This window comes from Trachemys scripta, chromosome 12 (genome assembly GCF_013100865.1).
Source record: "Trachemys scripta elegans isolate TJP31775 chromosome 12, CAS_Tse_1.0, whole genome shotgun sequence".
NCBI classification, from domain to species: Eukaryota; Metazoa; Chordata; order Testudines; family Emydidae; genus Trachemys; species Trachemys scripta.
Window position 1 is genome coordinate 311,744 of NC_048309.1, and position 19,945 is coordinate 331,688.

At 55.6% G+C, this 19,945-nt stretch overlaps 1 long non-coding RNA gene across 1 annotated transcript; it reads left to right on the plus strand.

The window, feature by feature from the left end:
• The first annotated feature begins 2,069 nt into the window (after positions 1–2,069).
• LOC117885968 lies at positions 2,070–19,547 on the plus strand. Its single transcript, XR_004647875.1, has 5 exons — positions 2,070–2,182; positions 4,194–4,399; positions 9,109–9,412; positions 15,162–15,289; positions 19,466–19,547. It is a non-coding gene; the product is annotated as an uncharacterized LOC117885968 (long non-coding RNA).
• Positions 19,548–19,945: the final 398 nt, after the last annotated feature.

Consider the following 19,945-nt stretch of genomic DNA (forward strand, 5'->3'; position numbering starts at 1 on the left):
GAATGGACTGTAAGGTGGATAGAAAGCTGGCTAGATCGTCAGGCTCAACGGGTAGTGATCAATGGGTCCATGTCTAGTTGGCAGCCGGTTTCAAGCGGAGTGCCCCAAGGGTCGGTCCTGGGGCCGGTTTTGTTTAATATCTTTATTAATGATCTGGAGGATGGTGTGGACTGCACTCTCAGCAAGTTTGCAGATGACACTAAACTGGGAGGCATGGTAGATACACTAGAGGGTAGGGATCGGATATAGAGGGACCTAGACAAATTAGAGGTCAATTTGGGCCAAAAAAAACCTGATGAGGTTCAACAAGGACAAGTGCAGAGTCCTGCACTTAGGACGGAAGAATCCCATGCACTGCTACAGACTAGGGACCGAATGGCTAGGTAGCGGTTCTGCAGAAAAGGACCTAGGGGTCGCAGTGGACGAGAAGCTGGATATGAGTCAATAGTGTGCTCTTGTTGCCAAGAAGGCTAACGGCATTTTGGGCTGTATAAGTAGGGGCATTGCCAGCAGATCGAGAAATGTGATAGTTCCCCTTTATTCGACATTGGTGAGGCCTCATCTGGAGTATTGTGTCCAGTTTTGGGCCCCACACTACAAGAAGGATGTGGAAAAATTGGAAAGAGTCCAGCAGAGGGCAACAAAAATTATTAGGGGTCTGGAGCACATGACTTATGAGGAGAGGCTGACGGAACTGAGATTGTTTAGTCTCCAGAAGAGAAGAATGAGGGGGGATTTGATAGCTGCTTTCAACTACCTGAAGTGGGGGGGTTCCAAAGAGGATGGAGCTCGGCTGTTCTCAGTGGTGGCAGATGACAGAACAAGGAGCAATGGTCTCAAGTTGCAGTGGGGAAGGTCTAGGTTGGATATTAGGAAACACTATTTCACTAGGAGGATGGTGAAGCACTGGAATGCGTTACCTAGGGAGGTGGTGGAATCTCCTTCCTTGGAGGTTTTTAAGGCCCGGCTTGACAAAGCCCTGGCTGGGATGATTTAGTTGGGAATTGGTCCTGCTTTGAGCAGGGGGTTGGACTAGATGACCTCCTGAGGTCCCTTCCAACCCTGATATTCTATGAGTCTAGGAGGGTCTGAATGTCAGATGTTCCTTTAGAACTAACATAGCAGCAGGCAGTGTGCAATGTGTAATCAGTTACAGCCCTGGGCCAAGGAGTTCTCGTCCTGCAGGCAGAAGCTGACATTACATAGTAGGATGTAACCCATCCGGGAGATGTGTTGGCCCGCGCTGCTGGAAGGCCTCCGGCAGAGGATGAGGGCTGCAGGGCACATGGTGCACAGGCATGGGAGGCTGCTCCTTGCATAGCAGGCAGCGTGAAGGAAGGTGTGAAATAATCAGGAAGTAGAAGGCAAAACTGGAAAAGTGGGCAGGAATTAGCACAAAGGGATTGAGCTGGAGAGAGTCCAGCGACTCAGTGGATGAAGAGTCCTGGCAGCATGAATGGCAAGGAGAGAGCCAGGTGAGAGCATCTGTGGGAGTTTGGGCTGAATATGTCCCAAAGCAGGGCGTGGACAATGACGAGTCCCATTCCCCAGCACCCTGCACTCAATTGTGAGCTGCTCAGCCCCAGAGCCTGCCTGTTTTTCCCTAGGCTCTGCCAAGGTGATGCTTGCATACGAATGTGAGGGAGGAGTGAATGGAATAGACTGTCCCCTGGGATGGCCCAGGCCGGACATCATGGGACTGCGCAGTCCCAGCTGCTGCAGTGACTTGGATCAGTGATCCGATCACTGCGTCAGCAGGGCACCCACATGGCCTGAGCTGTGCCCTGCAGTGACAGTACCGAGCACCAGGCCAGGACAATTGTAGTGTTTCTATTCCCAGATTATATTAAACTGACCAAGCAACACAGTAATTTATTCTCTCACACCATCACTACTGGGCAGAGTGAAGGTCTGTGGTTGCCCTGACTGTGCATTTCCAGACCTTAGCATGTATGGGTGTCTTTCAAATGTAACCTTAATTCTGAATTTCCTGGTTTTTAACACTTGGGTTTGGGATAATTACAACTTCCCTGCTGTATATTTTACCTTAAGTTACTGAGACACACTCTCAACCTAAATGCCATCTGTCTCAGTGTCATTTCCTTTTTTATCTTAATTAAAAATGTTACAGATGAACAGCAAACAGGAAACCCAGCAAACATCTTCCCATGCGATATTCATAGTGAGTAACAGCCTGCAATCGTTGTTTTATCTGAACCTTTAGGGCCAGATTTGCCAGGACACTCTGGCTGCTTTACCACGCTCTAGGACAGCCTGACACACCCGGAGCATGCAGGCCAGCTACACAAGGGGGTTGCCAACTTTCTAATGTCTGAAAACCGGACACTACAGGAGGAGAGCTGGAATCTCCCTATCTCTTCCCCGAGGCCCTGCACCTGTCACTCACTGCTCTTCCCCCTCCCCCTTCCTCCTCACTCAATCCTGTCCACCTCCCTCCAGCTGGGCTCCCACTGGGCTCCCACTGCTCTAGGGGCTAGGATGGGAACCTGCCTACCCACGAGTTGCAGGTAGGAGGCAATGCCAGCTGAGCAGGGGCTGGCGTGGGTTGATGACCCAGCGCCTCCTCCCTTGGCGCCCCCACCTGTGGTAACTGGACTTTTGGTGTCCGGTGATGAGTACACGTGACTGGACACTGTACAGGTCCTCTTTCAACCGGACACCTGGCAACCCTAGGTTTACAGCTGCTTTGCTTTGCCCTAGCAGGGTAAAGCAGCCAGAATGTGCAACTTTCCTCCTTCCTGCTCATCTGAGGTTCTCCTTGCATCCTGTCCTCCACATGCCTCTGTGCACCCACAACTCCCACACCACATTCCCCCAGCTACACCCCTACACCAGTTTTCCCCTCCACATTCTCCTGGGTTTGTGTGCACCTCACCCCCCACCCCAGTTTCCTCCTACCGCTTGCACATTCTGTTGAGCAATCTGCTGCAACAGGTAGCTTTTGAAAGGAAACAGTTTGCACTAATGACTGCTTTTGCTGTCATTTTTCATAGTTGAAATTTTATCTGTCAGCATAAAATAGTCTCCTTTAGAACCTTTAGAGAACTGAAGAAATGCCCTCTTTCAAAATGGCCACTGTCTCCCATTGTTTTCAATAGGTCTGAGGCCGGGGTGGGCAAACTTTTTGGCCCGAGGGCCACATCTGGGTATGGAAATTGTATGGTGGGCCATGAATGCTCACAAAATTGGGGGTTGGAGTGCGGGGGGGGGTGAGGGCTCAGGCTGGGGGTGCGGGCTCTGGGGTGGGGCCAGAAATGAGGAGTTCAGGGTGCAGGAGGGGGCTTTGGCCTGGGGCAGGGAATTGGGGTGCAAGGGGGTGAGGGCTCCAGCTGCGGGTGTGGGACCAAGGGGTTTGGAGGGCGGGGTGGGAATCAGGGCTGGTCAGGGGGTTGGGGTGCTGGAGGGGGGCAGGCTCTGGGCGGCACTTACCTCAAGCAGCTCCCAGAAGCAGCGGCATGTCCCCCCTCCAGCTCCTATGCGAAGGTGTGGTCAGGCAGCTCTGTGCACTGCCCCATCCACAGGTGCTGCCCCTGCAGCTCCCATTGGCCGCAGTTGCCAGCCAATGGGAGCTGTGTGGGCAGCGCTTGTGGTGGGAGCAGTGTGCGGAGCCCCCTGGCTACCCCTACGCGTAGGAGCTGGAGGGGGGACATGCTGCTTCTTCCGGGAGCCGTGTGGAACCACGGCAGACGTGGCGTGGGGCAAGCCCCGGACCCTGCTCTCCGGCAGGAGCTCGAGGGCCAGATTAAAACGTCTGAAGGATGTGGCCCCCGGGCCATAGTTTGCCCACCCCTGGTCTGAGGCCATACAGTGCCACCACTAAGACGCCTTTTCAAAATGGCTGCCAATTCCTATTGTTCCCATGAGACTGAAGCCAAGCTGCCCTCAGGAAAGCAAGTGGCCCCTGGACTAGGGCTGCCAGGCATCCGGTTTTTGACCAGAATGCCCGGGCCGTTAAAAGTCTGGTCGGTGCTGGACTGGTTGGTGCTGGTCGGTGCGCAGGAGTGGAGGGGAACCCTGGGGTGGCCTGAGTCCCATTGAGAAGGGAGCAGGCCGCTGGGAACATCTCTGCAGTAGAATATTGTTCTTCGCCCTCTGTGGATGGAGAAACTCTTATTTCTGAAGAAAACCAGGAAACATTGCCATTAACCCTAGAAACATTTCTCCCCTTTTAGGCCTGGTGCGAGGCTCCAGCGAGTGCTAATCGTACAGACGGTTTGGTGAGTCTGTGTTACAAAGAGAGATAAGGCCAAAGCAAGATCTGAGGGGCACTGCCTTTCATAAAGAACCCCTTCTACACTCAGCACGAATGCCTGGTGCAGTTAACAGCTTTTCTTGTATGCCCTCAGACCAGTCACTCTGGGCCTGATGCGTCAATTCGGTAAGTTTGGGGAGGATGCACTGCGTTTCTCACACATAACAGATGGGCTGAGTTTTGCACTTAAGGCAGGAGTTCAGCCTAGCCTTAACTAGGGAGCTGCAGCTGGTGCCACTGTCCGTTATTTCGGTAGGGCTGCCTTAGCCCTCTCTGCCAGCACTGGGAATTCACTACCAAACAGCCAGAGGGGAGACATTCAGAGCCCTTGATGATGGGGCGGAGGGGAGGCCCAGCTCTGCTCAGCACTAAGCACTACGTCCTCTGCTTGATTTGTAAAGTACTGAAATGTGTTCCCTGCCTAGGCGTGCCCTCACCAGGAGCGGCACCAGGGTTTTTGGCGCCCTAGGCGGGGGTCCTTCCGTGCTCCCAGTCGTCGTTGGCAATTCTGCGGCGGGGGGGGGGGGGGGGGCCTTCTGCGCTCCCGGTCTTCGGGGCACTTCGGCGGCGGGAAGCGAGTGAAGGATCCACCACAGAATTGCCGCCAAAGACCCGGAGCACGGAAGGACCCCCCCGCCGCCGAATTGCCGACGAGGGCGGCAAAATGCCGCCCCCCCCCCAAATCCTGGCACCCTAGGCAACCGCCTAGGTCGCCTAAATGGAAGTGCCGGCCCTAGCCTTCACCCACCCCCCTATCCCCCTCATCTGCCCCTTGTCTGCAAGAGCTATCCATAGGTCCGTTTTGCACTGGGAAGGGGTGTGTTTCACTGGCGTTCACTCCAGGAATCTCTCTCTGCCTGCCCGGCCTGTGTCCCATGCCCCAAGCCTGGCTCACTCCCCAGCCGGTGCCTGGTTTCATGGCAGGCTGCATGGCACAGGCCCTGTGTGGAGTGTCTGTGTCACGGAGTCCCCGGCGATGCTCTGGAACTGCTCCCCACAAAGCCAGTCAGGACTTTGGGGAGCCTCCTCTCCCTTGGAGCAGACTGTCTTCAGGGCAAGAAGCTCACACGGCTTCACCTCCTGGGTCTCTCCTGGGAGCATTCAGCACCCTCTCCCCCTCCATGTGCTTCCCACAGTGAGTCCGCCCAGGCGGGGTCCTGAGGAAGCCAAAGGGTTCTGCACCCCCCACTTTGCAGTCAGACGTGACTCTCAGCCAGCCAGTAAAACAGGTTTATTAGATGACAGGAACACGGTCTAAAACAGAGTTTGTAGGTATAGCAGCGAACGGAACCCCTCGGCTGGGTCCATTATGGGGTTCAGAGAGCCAGACACCCGCGTCTGCCCTCACTCCTAGTCCCCAGGTAGCTCCAACTCCAAGCCCTGTCCAGTCCCTCCTTCTCTGGGCTTTGTCTCTTTCCCAGGCCAGGAGGTCACCTGATCCCTTTGTCTCCAATACCTTCAGTTGGCACCTTTGCAGAGGAGGGGCCCAGGCCATCAGTTGCTAGGAGACAGAGTGTCGGGCATTTATGTACACTGGCCCTTTGCTCTGCAGCAACCATACACCCTTATCCCACCACCTAGATACTTAAGAACTGCATAGGGGAAACTGAGGAAAACATTAAGAACAGTCCCACTTCGTCACAGTCTGGTCACCAGATGCAGGCGCAGCTTGCAAGGGCTGCCCCAGCCTGGACATGCAGTGAGTCCTGTGAGCTGGGCCTGCCCAGTAGGGGGCACTGGAGGGGGTCACATATCTATCACTTCTCCAAACTGACTTTCTTGTCTGTATCATTTTGGGCTAAAACTGATAAATCAAGGTGACTTTGGGGAGAGAAATATTTCCTGTTCCAGGATTTGCATAATCCTGGCTGGCGATATGATAATGATGTTTGTTAAAGACAGAACACTATAAATTAATACTGTTAAGTTGTTGCTGCAAAATGCAAAGCAGGTAATTTACAGTGTCTGTGAGTGCAAGAGACCGGGGAGCAGGCGGAGCCACTCAGGCGGGCGGTGGGGAGTCAGGGGCCACTAGTGTAGGGGTGTGGCACGAGCTGGCTTTGTCAGGCAGCTCGCGCAGAGCTACGGGCAAGCCAGACCCATGCAGGGAGAGCTAACTTCTTCAGTCCCATTCCCCCACCCGGCCACCCCTGGGACCTCCTGAAGTTCTGCCCCTGCTCCTGTCCCTGGGAGTTTCCTGCTGCTCTCACTGCTCCTGTCCTAGTCCTAGGAAAGCAGCAGAAATGCCCTGCTTGGGCTGCTAAGGGGGTGCCCTGGGGGAAGGAAGAACTCAGGGCAAGGGGTCCCCTGGAGGACAGGGGGTGCTTGGGTGACCGTTCTGAGCCCCTGCCCCTTGCTTGCCTCAGGGCAGTGTAAGATGGACAGCCAGCTCCTCCCCCCCCCGGGATACCATCGCAGGGACCTGGGCGTCTGATCCCAGCCCCCTTCACGCCCACCAGGCTCAGTGCATAGGCTGGTTCATTCAGCAGTGCCGCTGACAGGCTGCGATGAGGAGGAGTGCGCTGGGGACTGGAGTGAGATGCGGAGAGCGAGCGACTTTGCCTCCCTTGTTTCCTAGACAGCTACATTCTCTGCGCACTGCCCCGGCCTTGCCTGCCAGACCCTGCTGGAATCCCAATGCACTGTTTACTTTGCAGCTGCATGGCTTTACGCAATGGGAGCCGCTGCACAGGGGCTGTAGCAGTATTTCAGGCTAAGTGGATCCTCGTTTAGGCAGGTGGCAGGGTTAGAGCGATAGTCCTGGGAACCAGGCAAGGGAGAGAGGCATCCAATGTGGGGAATCCGAACCATCCTGGCCCACATGGGGATCCTCTGTCTCCCAGCCCATCCAGTGCAGGGATCCCCAGGGGAGTCGGGGTGAGAGGCCTGAAGGCAGGAGGCGTCCCAATCTTCTCCACACTCCCCAACCGGAACTGATTGGCTCAGCTGTTTCTCAGCTTGGCTACCTGCACAGTCACAGCCTTTTGTCTGAGTGCAGCCCTCAGACCCCGGATCTCAGAACCTGCCTGGGCCTGAGGAGGTCTCAGTGCCTCCTGCTGACCGCAGGCAGGAAGGCGTCACCTGGAGGGACCCAGGCATGAGCAGCTACTGATCCTAGGAACGTCTGCCCCCGCAGTCCTGGCTTCTGGCCGGGAGCAGCACACGGCCCCATCCTTGTTCTCTCCCCCTTCTGCCAAATTCCCAGCTTTGATTGAGAGCCTGTCAGGGCAGGACTAGGATTTACCTCATTAACACAGATTTATTCCTGTATAAACCTTTTCTCACTTTAATTGCAAAGCACTCAGACTGCCGGCACTGCCGGTAATGACTCCATTTCCACTGGGCGGGCCAGGTGTGTGAGCACAAACATGATGAATGTGATGCGTGGCTGAGTGTAAGTGTGAAGCTGCAATGTATGCGTGTGCACGGGAGAGTGTCATGATGCAGGCATGTGGAGTACAGTGTGTGTGTGCGTGTGTGTGTGCGCGCACACCATGACGTGCTATCTGTCCATCACAGGTGCTGCTGCTCACTCAGCCCTGTGCAGCTGGGCCGAGCTATGGTCCCCTCTCTAAGGAGACAGGGAGGAGGGTTAAGCCTGGCATGTTTGTGTGTATTTATTACATGGTTAGATGGGCCCTGGCTGTGCCCAGCCAGTGCCATCACATGGGTTTGGGTGTGTAAATAGTACAACCATATCACTGCTCCCACAGCCTTTGCCCTCAATCCTGACCCACAGCTCCCTGCTAAACCTGCCCTGGGCTCCCCCAGTCCCGCCAAAGGGCACCTTCTCACAGGAGCCCAGATTTTGCCTTTTCCACTGATGAAGACACTCCAGATCCATCCAGCAGGCAGGACAGGCTGGTGCAGCTTTTCTAACCATCAGCAGTATCTGTCCGGATGGATGGAAGCCGTGAAAATGCAAAGAGACTCGCTAACCAGGCTGCTGCTGTTGCAATTCATGGTTTCTTTTCCCTCTCGTTCCCATCCAAATGTTAATTTTATGGAGGTCTTTATAAATCTTCCAGCCTTCCCCTGTCCACGGGCTACATAGATTTCATCTTGTTGAGAGGTGACACTTCTGGCCTTTGGTACCAGACTATCAATTTAATGCGCTGAGTGTAATAAAAAACACAGGACCATATTAACTCACAATTACTCTGCTGCTCCTTCCTTAACCCTTTCCACACTGGTCTGAAAACCCCCTTGCCAAACAAGTGCCTCACCCACTCCCTGTGCAAAGCGCTTGAGCCTGAGGGGCAGCAGCAGAAGGGTCAAACTGCCTGAGTTGGCCCCAGGACTGGAAGCTTTGGGAGCCAGCTTGTGCCCTCTGCAACCACCATCTCATTGAGGGGCAGCAGGCACAAGATTTGCATCACCAGAGCCAAAAGGCAGCGTGTGCCCTTCTGAGGACATATCCCTGGGTGGTCTCCCCCAGCCTCTTTCCTGGAAGAGTCACATAGCGCTGTTAGAGCCACAACTCGCAAAGGAAATGGGACCCGAGCCTTTCTGTCACAGCCTGGCATGGAATGGCCGTGCTGCCTAGCCCACCCAGGGCCCGACTCAGGCCACTGAACAGCATTGGCACGCATCCTTTCAGCTTCCTACGGGCTGAACATTGCGCCCTCCCCCAAGGCCAGACTGGCACTGCCGATCAATACCGGGCAGTGTGCTGCAGGCCGGGCAGCACTTGTGGTGAATGTATGAGGTGTCTAGTTCATGCTGTCCTGCCCTGTCCCTCCATCTCCCGCTGATGTCCAGTGACGGAGCAGCCAGAGGCCCCAGCACTATCCCAGACCCCTCTCCTCTGATGTCTCCATGTGTCTCCCTTCCAGGACTTTGTGCCAAAGGCTTTTCCACTTCCCATTGCCCACCTAGCACCAGACTCCAGGCTAAGCCGTTCTAGCCGAATAAAGTGCAGCTCTGCCCTGCTGGCTGGGGACAGAGACGGAGGGGCTGGCATTTGGGAGCACCACGCAGGCTGGAGCACAGCTCTTCCATTTCCTCACCGCGAAGGCTGCCCCCAGACGCTGCCTCAGCGCACCGACCTGTATGCTGTGCTCGGCTATAGGGCTGGCTCCTGAGTGCAGGCCCTGCAGTTGCAGGTCACAGGAATTCGTCCATTGGCAGCGCCAACAGGTACGATGTATACAAACCTTCTTGAGACTAATGGAAAGCTGCAGCTCTTCATCCCTTTTGGCCCAGGGCACCCATCCCCCCCATCCTGCCTGGCTGTGGGTGACCCCCCCAGAGCTGGGTGTTACATCCCTTGCTGTGTCCCTGAGGGGTGAGCCTGCTAGGGCAGGCATGGGCTCACTGTGTCTCTGCAGTGCTGATCACATAGCAACAGAGCCAGGCAGACAGCCAGGGTGTGGCCTCACCTGCGTCCCTGCTGGGCCTGTTTCTCTGGCCTCGGGTACCATGCCCCCATTATCAGCACCTGCGCAGGGCCGGCTCCAGGCACCAGCTCAGCAAGCTGGTGCTTGGGCGGCAGATTGTTCGAGGCGGCATTCTGCCCAATCCTAGGGCGGCACGGACGCTTTTTTTTTATTCTGCTCTGGCCGCCTTGTAGGGGGCGGCGGCGCAGAGAACCAGAGGAAGACCTCTTCCTTCCCTCCCCGCCGACCGGAGCGGAGCCCTCGCGGCAGGCGGCAGGAGGCGGCACAGCGGGAGGGGCCGCGTGGCAGCGCCCCTGCTGTAGCCCTGGCCGCCCTCTTCTCTCTCTCTCCCGCCCGCTCCCTCCCCTCTCCCCCCCCGCAGCCCCTCCCCCTGCACCCGCGCCACGTTTTTTTTTTTTTTTTGCTTGGGGCAGCCAAAAAGCCAGAGCCGGCCCTGCACCTGCGTACGGCTGTCAGGGAGCTGGCCTGTTGGATCTTACTCCTTTCTTAGCTCCATCCCTTGTGGCCTAGTTCTACCCTGTGTGTCACCCTGAGTAACTCCCCTCCCCCAGTGCCAGATACGGGCCACAGCCAGCCCCGCACCCCCCTGCTCAGCCGTATGAAGTTAGCTGTGTTAATCTCCCCAGGACTCCATCCCTGCTGGGGGCATCTTTATTGCTCTTCCCTGAACTCTTTCCAGTTTGGCGTGTGGCTTGTCCCAGCATCCTCCCCCTAGCCCTGCCTGGTTCCATCCCTCCACCACAGGTGCAAACTTTCTCCAGTTTCAGCCAAACAGCCCAAGGCAGCCCCAGCTCTGTGCTTGCCAGGTAAGGAATGCTGAGAAGACACTCAGAGCCCAGGGCCTGGCAGAGCAGAGCCAGCTGTGGGTGAGCTCAGGGAGCTTTCTGACAGCCCTAGAGCTGGGCTGCTCAGGGAACGGGGCAAGGAGGGGCCATTGGCCAGGAGAGAACTGGCATTGAGCTGAAATTCAGCTGTGTGGTTCTCCCTTTGCCTTTGTGCATGCGTGCCGCTGGCGTTTCCATTGTTAAGCCCTCAACGTCCCTCTCTGAGCTGTGTCTGTCTCAGTCAAGTCACTCCAGCTTGGCTCTAGGGTGACCAGACAGCAAATGTGAAAAATCGGGACAGGGTGTGGGGGGTAATAGGAGCCTAGATAAGAAAAAGATCCAAAAATCAGGACTGTCCCTATAAAATCGGGACATCTGGTCACCCTACTTGGCTCTCAGGGGGAGAGCTGGGAAAGCCATGCCATCCTGATGGCTGCCTGCCTTGTGCCCAGGGTTGTGGATGGACATTGTATCATATCTTTGGGGAGGGAGCAGTTGAACTGTGGGTTGGATGGAGGGCAGCTTTGTCTGGTGCCTGGCTCTGCAGGTTGTTGTGCTGTGGCCAAGGGCCAAGTGGCCAGTGCTGTGGGGTCGGGAGCGACTGAGGGGCCATAGTGTAGATCTGACTACGGTGTGATTTAGGCCTGCCCTGCTGTGGAGCTGTGCTGTTGCCAGAGCTGGGGGTGGGGTGGGGGATTTTACTGAAAGGCTCACTGAGGACCAACCATTTGGGCTCCACTTAGCACCATTTTAACCCTTGGCCTTGAAGCTGCTTTTGTGCCCATTTCCCCTCACCATTGGGGTGAATGTGCCGGGGCAGGGGGTGCTTCTGCCCCGGACAGTGGTGACATCAGGACTCCTAGGTGCAAATGCCTGGGGCAAGACCCAGGTCCGGGCGAGCTGTCAGTCTGGGAGCAGGAGCAGATGGATGCGGAAAGCCTTTACATTCAGCACATGATCAATACTAAACCAATCTGCTGGAGTCTCTTATAAGATTATCCGGCCTCGTGTATCCAGTCGTAAAAAATCACTCAGCAGCACGCTGGGGAGAAGTGCTGCAGATCCTCTCTGAGAAGGCACAGAGCCAGAGTGAGGGACTTCGCAATTGTTTCTTGCAGTAAATAATTCATCCACTTTACATTTCATTTTATTGGGCTGTTCCCTGCCCCCTCTCCCACACTCTCAGCTCCTTCCTCCCAATTTCCTTCTCCGGTCCTGCTTCTTCTCACACTCTTTAATTTCTAGTCCCCACCCCATACGTCTTCAGACGGGGCCTCAATCCAGATTGAATTTAGCATTATTTATTAGGTGCATTGCCGTAGTGCCAGAGCAGGAACCCGATGTGCAAGGTGCTGTACAAACAACTGAATCTGACCCTGGCTCCAGCTCTCCTAGTTGCTCTCCCTGCCTAGGAGATGGGATCAGATCCTGCTAGAGCCTGGCTGAGCCCTTGTCTCCTGGGCCAGGCTCCACCCTTGCCCCAACTCTGGTCTTGATTCAATGCCAACAAACATTATTAATACAAATGTCTGGAATGTGGGACCGATGCTAATAGTATTTCTGTACTAATTAGTAACCCTGTTCGAACAAACTCTCTTGTAACGATATAAATGATCAGTCTGCCAGCCACGGAGTGGGGGGCTGCAGCTGAAACATAGACAGAGCAGCAGTTAATTGGCGGGACGCTTGCTTTGTGCCTGTCACAGAGCAGGTAAATTACTTGGCAGCCACCCACCCCGGAAGCTGCTGCCTGGCCCCCTGCCTCCTCCACGTACGGAGGGATCCCTGGTCCTGGGGGAGCAGCAGATTTAGGTGCTTGCCATGGAGTGTACCTATGTAACTTGGGTACCTCTACACTGGGGCCTGAAACTGATCCCATGCCAAGCTGTCCAGCTGGCTCCACTCTGCCCTCTGCCCATAGGACTGCTGGGGATCGCACCCAGTCTGTGCACTGACACAGGCTGCTCCGGCTGCAGCATAGGGGTTAAGGTGCCATCGACCCTGGAAGAGGCCAGGATATCTATCTATCCATCCATCCCTATACACCTTCTATCTATCTATTAATCTGGCCCCCATCATCCCAGATCCAAGCACCTCACTGTCTTTACTGTCTGTACCTTCCCAGTGCCCCTGTGTGGCAGGGCAGGGCTGTTATCCCCCTTGTACAGCTGGGGACTGGGGCACAGAGGGGCTAAGGGACTTGCCAGGGTCCCACAGGGCATCTGTGGCAGCGCAGGAGTTTGCACCTGGCTAGTGCCCTGACCCATCCTGCCTCAGGGCGGCTCTTTGCGAGGCACCAATTATAAACATGGGCTTAGCATCCGGCAAGAGCCTCCCTTGCCCCCGTCGTGCTGCAGGACATGCAGAGCCCAGCACAGGCAGGGAGCCCGGGCGTGTTCAGGGAGCAGCCTCACACCTTCAGAATGTGCTTCTCTGTGAGCGGAGCCAGGCCCCGTCCCAGGGAGAAGCCATGGCGGGTGAAGCAGCAAAGCCCCTGGAGCAAGGCCCTGAAGCTCGGAAGTGGCTCAGGGGGCAAGAGGAAGGTCTTTGTGCCAAGGCCTGGGCACTGTGGCCCTGATGCCTAGCACCACAAAGTGCCTGTCAGCATTGTGCTGAGGTGCTGGCAGAAGCCAAAGCATGAACTGCAGAACTGTTGCTCAGAAGCTGCTGCCAAGCACACCTGGCACTATCAAGCCATGAAGGGCACCTGGTCCCAACTCGGCCAGGCACGGGGACATACGCCCACCTTCAGCAAAGCGAATCTCTCACGTGTCCCCGTGCACTGCCTGCTGGGAGGGCAGAGCGCAGGCTGCCCATCTCCCTGCCTGCTGCCTGGTTCTGGATACACTCAAGGATTTGGACATGGTCCCGTTCTGTTTGAATCTACTTGGGTGCCTGCAGGTGCCTACAGCGCTTAGGTGACCTGGCCCCTCGGCTTCCTGGAGCTGCTGGGAGCACCTTCTGGGCAGGGGAGCATTAATACGGCCCAGCCCCAGTGTCTGGGGCAACAGAGTTCAGCACCATGGAATGAGCAGGGAGGGGAGGCTGGGGAAGCAGAGCTGGAGGGAGAGCTAGTGTCTGGGCCTGTTTTCCAGTGGCCTGGGGCTGCATTGGCCTGGCGGTGTGCAGGGAAGAATAAGAACATAATATAAAGAACCGTCATGTTGGATCAGACCACTCCTGTCTCAGACAGTGGCCGGGGCCAGTGCTTGAGAGGGAATGTACAGAACAGGGCAATTTTGAGGGATCCCTCCCATCGGCCAGTTCCATCTTCTGACAGTTGGAGGCTTAGGGACACCCAGAGCATGGGGTTGCATCCCTGACCATATTGTCTAATAGCCATCGATAGAACTGTCCTCCATGGACTTCTCCAATTCTTTTTGAACGCTGTTACACTTTTGCTCTTCATAACATCCCTTGGCAGTGAGTTCCACAGATTGTGTGTTGTGTGAAGAAGTACTTCCTTATGGTGGTTTTAAAGCTGCTGTCTATTCATTTAATCAGGTGACCCACGTCCCTGTTTACTTTCTCCACACCATTAATGATTATATAGACCCCTATCACATCCTCCCTCAGTCGTCTCTTTTCTAAACTGAGCAGAATCTTTTTAATCTCTCCTCATAGGGAAGCTGTTCCATCCCCCTAACATAGGTGCTGGAACTAGGGGTGCTGGGGGTGCTGCCGCACCCCCTGGCTTGAAGTGGTTTCCATCATATACAGGGTTTACAGTTTGGTTCGGTGGCTCTCAGCCCCCACACTGTACAAACTGTTCCAGCACCCCTGCCCCCTAATAATTTTTGTTGTCCTTCTCTGTACCTTTTCCAATTCTAATATATCTTTTTTGAGATGGGGCAACCAGAGCTGCACTCAGTACCCAAGGTGTGGGCCAACCATGGATTTGTATAGCGGCATTATGATATTTTCTGTTTTATTCTCTATCCATTTCCTAATGGTTCCTAACATTCTGTTCGCTTTTTTGCCTACTGCTGCACATTGAGTGGATGTTTTCAGAGAACTATCCACAGTGACTCCAAGATCTCTTTCTTGAGTGGTAACCACTAATTTAGACCCCATCGTTTTGTATGTATAGTTGGGATTATGTTTTCCAATGTGCCTTACTTTGCACTTGCCACCATTGAATTTCATCTGCCATTTTGTTGCCCAGTCACCCAGTTTAGTGAGATCCCTTTGTAATTCTTCAGTCTGCTTTGGCCTTAACTATACTGAGTAATTTTGTATTGTCTGCAAACTTTGCCACCTCCCTCTTTACCCCCTTTTCCAGATCATTTATGAGCACGTTGAACAGCAGCGGTCCCAATACAGATCCTTGGGGGACCGTGCTATTTACCTCTCCACTGTGAAAATTGACCATTTATTCCTACCCTTTGTTTCCTGTCTTTTAACCAGTTACTGGTCTATGAGAGGACCTTCCCTCTTAGGCCATGACAGCTTACTTTGCTTAAGAGCCTTTGGTGAGGGACCTTGTCAAAGGCTTTCTGAAAGTCCAGGTACACTATATCCAATGGATCACCCTGGTCCACAAGTTTAACACCTTCAGACAGTTCAAATAGATTGGTGAGGCATAATTTCCCTTTACAAAAGCCATGTTGCATCTTCCCCAACAAATCATGTCCAGCTGTGTCTGATCATTCTATTCTTTACTAGAGTTTCAACCAGTTTGCCTGATAATTGCCAGGATCGCCTCTGGAGCCCTTTTAGAAGTCGATGTCACAGTAGCTATCCCCCAGTCATCTGGTACAGAGGCTGACATCAGCGCTAGGTTACGTACCATCGTGAGTAGCTCTACATTGCATATCCGAGTTCCTTCAGAGCTCTTGAGTGAATATGGTCTGGCCCTGGTGACTTATTTCTGTTTAACATCAATTTGTTTCACTATTTGCACCAATATGGTTGAGTACATCTGGCATCTGGAATGGTGGCTCCGGAGCCCGTTTGGGGCGTGAGTGATAGATGTCAGGCTGTAGGCAGAGCCCCATCTGCAGGGGCCAGGCTGGCCACAGTGACTAGTTGGATATCTCTCTCCTGAACCTCTGGATGAGGGGAAGAGGGTGGCTAGGCAGCAGGCACGGGGCACAGACACGAGAGGCCCGGCCCGGCAGGCTTAGACTTTGTTCCACAGCTGCTGCAGCCTTCAGTGGCGGGATTGGGTAGGACTCACATGGGCAAAGGGATCTGCCTCAGGCCCCTCTGCTCCTACCTGAGCTTGGAACTTTCCCCTCTCCATCACAGATGCGAGGCACCAACCAAAGCCTGGGTGGCAAAGACATTCCCTGGTCACCTTTGAATGGACCAGGCTGAGATGTGGGGCTGGACAGGGTAAAGTAGCCGGGAAGGGTGTAAGGGCACATGAGCAAGGGGGGATTTGAAGAGGGCCAGGGTGTAGGCTCTTTCCAAGGCTTAATCCGCCTGCAACTGGGCAGGGTGGCTCTGTTCTGTGCTTGTGCAGCACATGGTGCCCTGAGGCAGGGGCCAGGCTCGGACTCTGGCCTGGCCCTGTGCCTTGCTGGACTGGCGAGAGAACCAGGAGCACTGGGACGTGGGCTCAGCTCAGCTCTGACACCAACTGCCTTGGCTTGGCCCTTCCCCTGTCCTTCTCCAGAGGGGACAATCCCCCCCCTCCCCCATCTGTAAAGCACTTGGAAGATGGGAAACGCTGCAGAGCATTACTGGTCCCTGGAGCCCAGGTACTGTGGTGATGGGCGCTTGAGAGACAGCAGAGCGCTGGATAGCTGGAATCCTTCCTCCACGACAGGCTGCTTCAGGACAACGCCTCCTCCAGCGCTGGGGGGCTTTGTGGAGCCCAGCCTGCTCTAAACCTCAGCTTTGTTCTGTGCTGGCAGAGTCCCACCACCTGAGAGACAGTGGCAGCCTTGCCTGGTTCTGGCTCAGGGAGCTGGAGGGCGATGCCCAGGGGGCAGTGCAGGCCCCCATGTGTTGCCTCAGAGGGGATGCCAGGAAGCATAGGGCACCTGAGACACACCCTGCTCCCGGAAGGGAGATGGGTTCTGGCTGCTGCTGCTCCCTGCCCAGGAGCCGATGTCTGCAGCACGCGTGTAAAATGGACTGCATTTCAGCAGTTTCCTAAACATGCCTGGGGCCCAGAAGCTCCCACACTCCCTCCTGGCTGTGGCTTGCTCCTCACTGCGCGTCAGAATCTCTTGTTGCTGGGGACAGGTGCTTCCTTGCTAGGGGAGCAGTTTTAGCGCCAGACAAGCTACTTGCTGCTCAAGGCCAGGGAGGATGGATGGCTCAGTGACTGGTGGCTGGCAATCTGGGGCTGGGGCCATCTGCAGCTGCCCCCTTCTTTTATCCAGGGGTGATGTTGCTCAGCAGCATGGGGGTGATGGGAATGGGACCTGGCACATCATGTCTCCCCTGAGCAGTGTCAGGAGGCAGGTCTCATCCTGGTGTTTTGATTGGGTAAGCCGAGCTGTCACAACAGGCAGCCACAGAGCTCTGCTGCTCCCTTTCATCTCCTGCATGCGCCAGGTGGGAGCGCAGCCTGGGGAGCGTCCCGCCCACCGGGGACTTGGCTGCACCCTTTGATTTAACACCGAGGCATCAGCATCAAAGCAGCTCGGCAGAGGCAACCTCAGCAGAGCAGCAAGAGGACTCCAGCCAGCGCTGTGCTGCCTAAGGCTGGCAGACCTCCTGCCCATCCTCGCAGAATGACCTGGCAGCAAGGGAGGGGCCAGGGCACAGCCCTCTCCACCCACCCCTTTGAGCCTGAAGGGGCTCCCTGGTGCCCCCCCTTGCTCCCAGGCACCAGCCTTGGGGTTACAAGGCCTCGGGGCAGGAGGGTCTGGATATTAGTTGGCATCTGGCCCTGACTGCTAGAGAGCTGAGCACCCAGGCTACCGTAAGGCTCCATGGACTAGAACTGGGTCTGCGGTGCCAGGGGTGGCTGATGTTCCCACCGTGCCAGCAGGATGGCGTGCAATGCCCCCTCCAAGGAGCACTGGGGATTAGGCACTGCAGGAAGTACCACCCTGGGGCCTCTGATTGGCTAAGCGTGCTGTTTAAGCTCAAACTGTCTGGGCAGCCACAGATGTCTGGCTTGCTGTGACTCCGGCTTGCACCACGCCAGCTGATCTCCGGCTCTGCCCCTGGCGCTAGCCTATCGATCCTGGCTCCAGCAACTCCTCTCACCCCTGCTTGCTGACCGCCCTTGATGGGTGGGCACCAAGCCAATTGTGACCGCTAGGCCGGACCGCCTATGCCCCGGTCCCTCACAGATGCCCCTGCAACCAGTGACGCGGCACCTCTGAAAACCAGGCCCAGAGTCTCCAGCTTCTCCACCCTGTGGTTCCTCTTGTGCCTGTCCCTTCGCTCATCCCCTCTGACTTCCTGCTGTGGCTGTGCCAGTGGTGCAGAGATGTGCCTGGCAACCAGGCCAATGGGGTCTTCTCCCTAGGATCGGGGCGGGGGGAGAGGCCCCTTCTCCCCAGGCTTGGGGAGGGTCGAAGGAAGAGGCCCCTTCTCCCCAGGCTTGGGGAGGGTCGAGGGAAGAGGCCCCTTCTCCCCAGGCTCAGGGGTCTTCTCCCCATACTCAAAGCTGACCTTGCTGCGGAGGTGTCCTCACCTACCCCCACCCTTCAGCCCCGTGTGGGGAGCTGGAGCTGGCGTGAGAGCGCTGCTGAGTGCAGAGGAATTAGTCAGGCGGAGGCGACAGGCCCCTTTTGAAATAAGATGAATGGGCTGGAGTTTGTGAAAACGATTCTAATTTATAATCTGCTGCTTTGTGGAGCTCCCCAATTAATTCTCTACAGATACATAAATAGGCCGCATGTTTGTTTTGCTTCAAACGTAATAAACATTACACTCTGTCCCCTGCTTTTGGTGCCGGTTCCTGTCAGCAGTTCGTCCCTGTAGCTAATTCCTCACACCTGTCTCCCTGGCTCTGGGGAGCAGGGCTGAGCACGGGAAGGAAACGCCAGGCTCCAGGAACCTGCGGCACAGAGAGATAAATTGCTGATCAAAGGGCTAACGCACAGCGTCTCTGCATATTTAGTCCCAGGCAAGGCAGCAGAGCCTCACTCAGGAAAGCGCTTTGTTCCCAAAGAGCCGTCTCTCCGGACAAGCTCTGTAACAAAGAACAAACGGGGAGGCGCAGGCCAGATCTCCCCAGAACAGGGGCGGGGAGGAGGGAGGTGGGCGCAAGTCTCTGGCTGTAAGAGCCAGACCTGCATCTCCAGCCTGCAAACAGCTGTGTGACACACCAGTGACATGGGACACAGGTCACAGAGCGGACAGACTGTCATTGATTAGTGTATAATCCTGTCATGGCGCTGTTCTTGCCGTGGGAACCATGTGAACCAGTTTAGCCACAATCTGTAATGGGTTAGTGGGGGGCTCTTACAGATTGTGGCTAAACTGGTTCATTTGATTCACACCGAGAGACCAACCTCACAACCAGGTGAAAGCACTGAACCCAGGGCAATCAGTGGCCGGGGGTGCCACACCCCCTGAGAGATGCTTGTGCCTCACTTAGGCAATTTGGGGCCTGGGGTGGGGGGTCCTTGCTCAGGCCCCTAGGTGGTAAGAAGAGGATGATCCTTGGCCAGGCGGTCCCCAATTAATTTCCTGCCATCCCCTCTACATGCAATTAATTCCAATGACCCCACCCCATCCCTCTGCCCTTAGCAGTGCCTCTGGGTCCTAGGGAGTCGCTGCTGATGGTGTCCCTTTTCAGGATGCTGTGGCTGGTGGCCCTGCTGGAGGCGCTGTGCAGAGGGTGTAGGGAGAGCTCTGGCCCAAGGGAGCCCACAGCAAGCACAGCAATGTAGCAGTGAAATGGAAGCACCACAAAGGAGTAGGGGGAGGGTGAAAGCAGCCTGCGTGAGCCCTGCCTTGGGACCTGATTGGCTCTGGGATGTTCCCCATTGTGCCTGGTATTGTCCAGAGTATAATGACCTTCCCAAGAGTGGCATTAACATTGCACCCTCCAGCCCCATGGACGGGACGTCCCACCAGGGTTCTTCGCCTGCCCATGGCTCGGCCACAAGCATATCCATTGGAAGGCTCAGGCTCCTGCTTTGGATTTCAAGATGAAAACGTAGCAAGGAGACACAGGTGTGCGGGAGTGAGCCAGGCAAATCCCAAGGATTCGGCTTTAGCAACTCTGACTTCTAGGGCCCTCCCCATCCTGAGACCTGCTGCCTCCCAGGTATTTATAACCAGAAATAATATCAGCCCCCCACACTGCTCCCTGGGTCCTGGTTCCGACCTGCAGCAGACAGGTCACGATCAGCGTCCAGCCTGTGTGTGTGGAAGGGAGGCTTAGGGCTGGGGACACATCTTGCTGAGGGAAGCCTGAGTGTCAGAGCTGAGTTTTGCATTTAGGTCTGACTGTTTCAAGGCTTCTCATTCGTCACCTTCCTATAATGCAGCTTTTTAGTGAACTCTTTGCCATCTCTCTAATGCAGTCA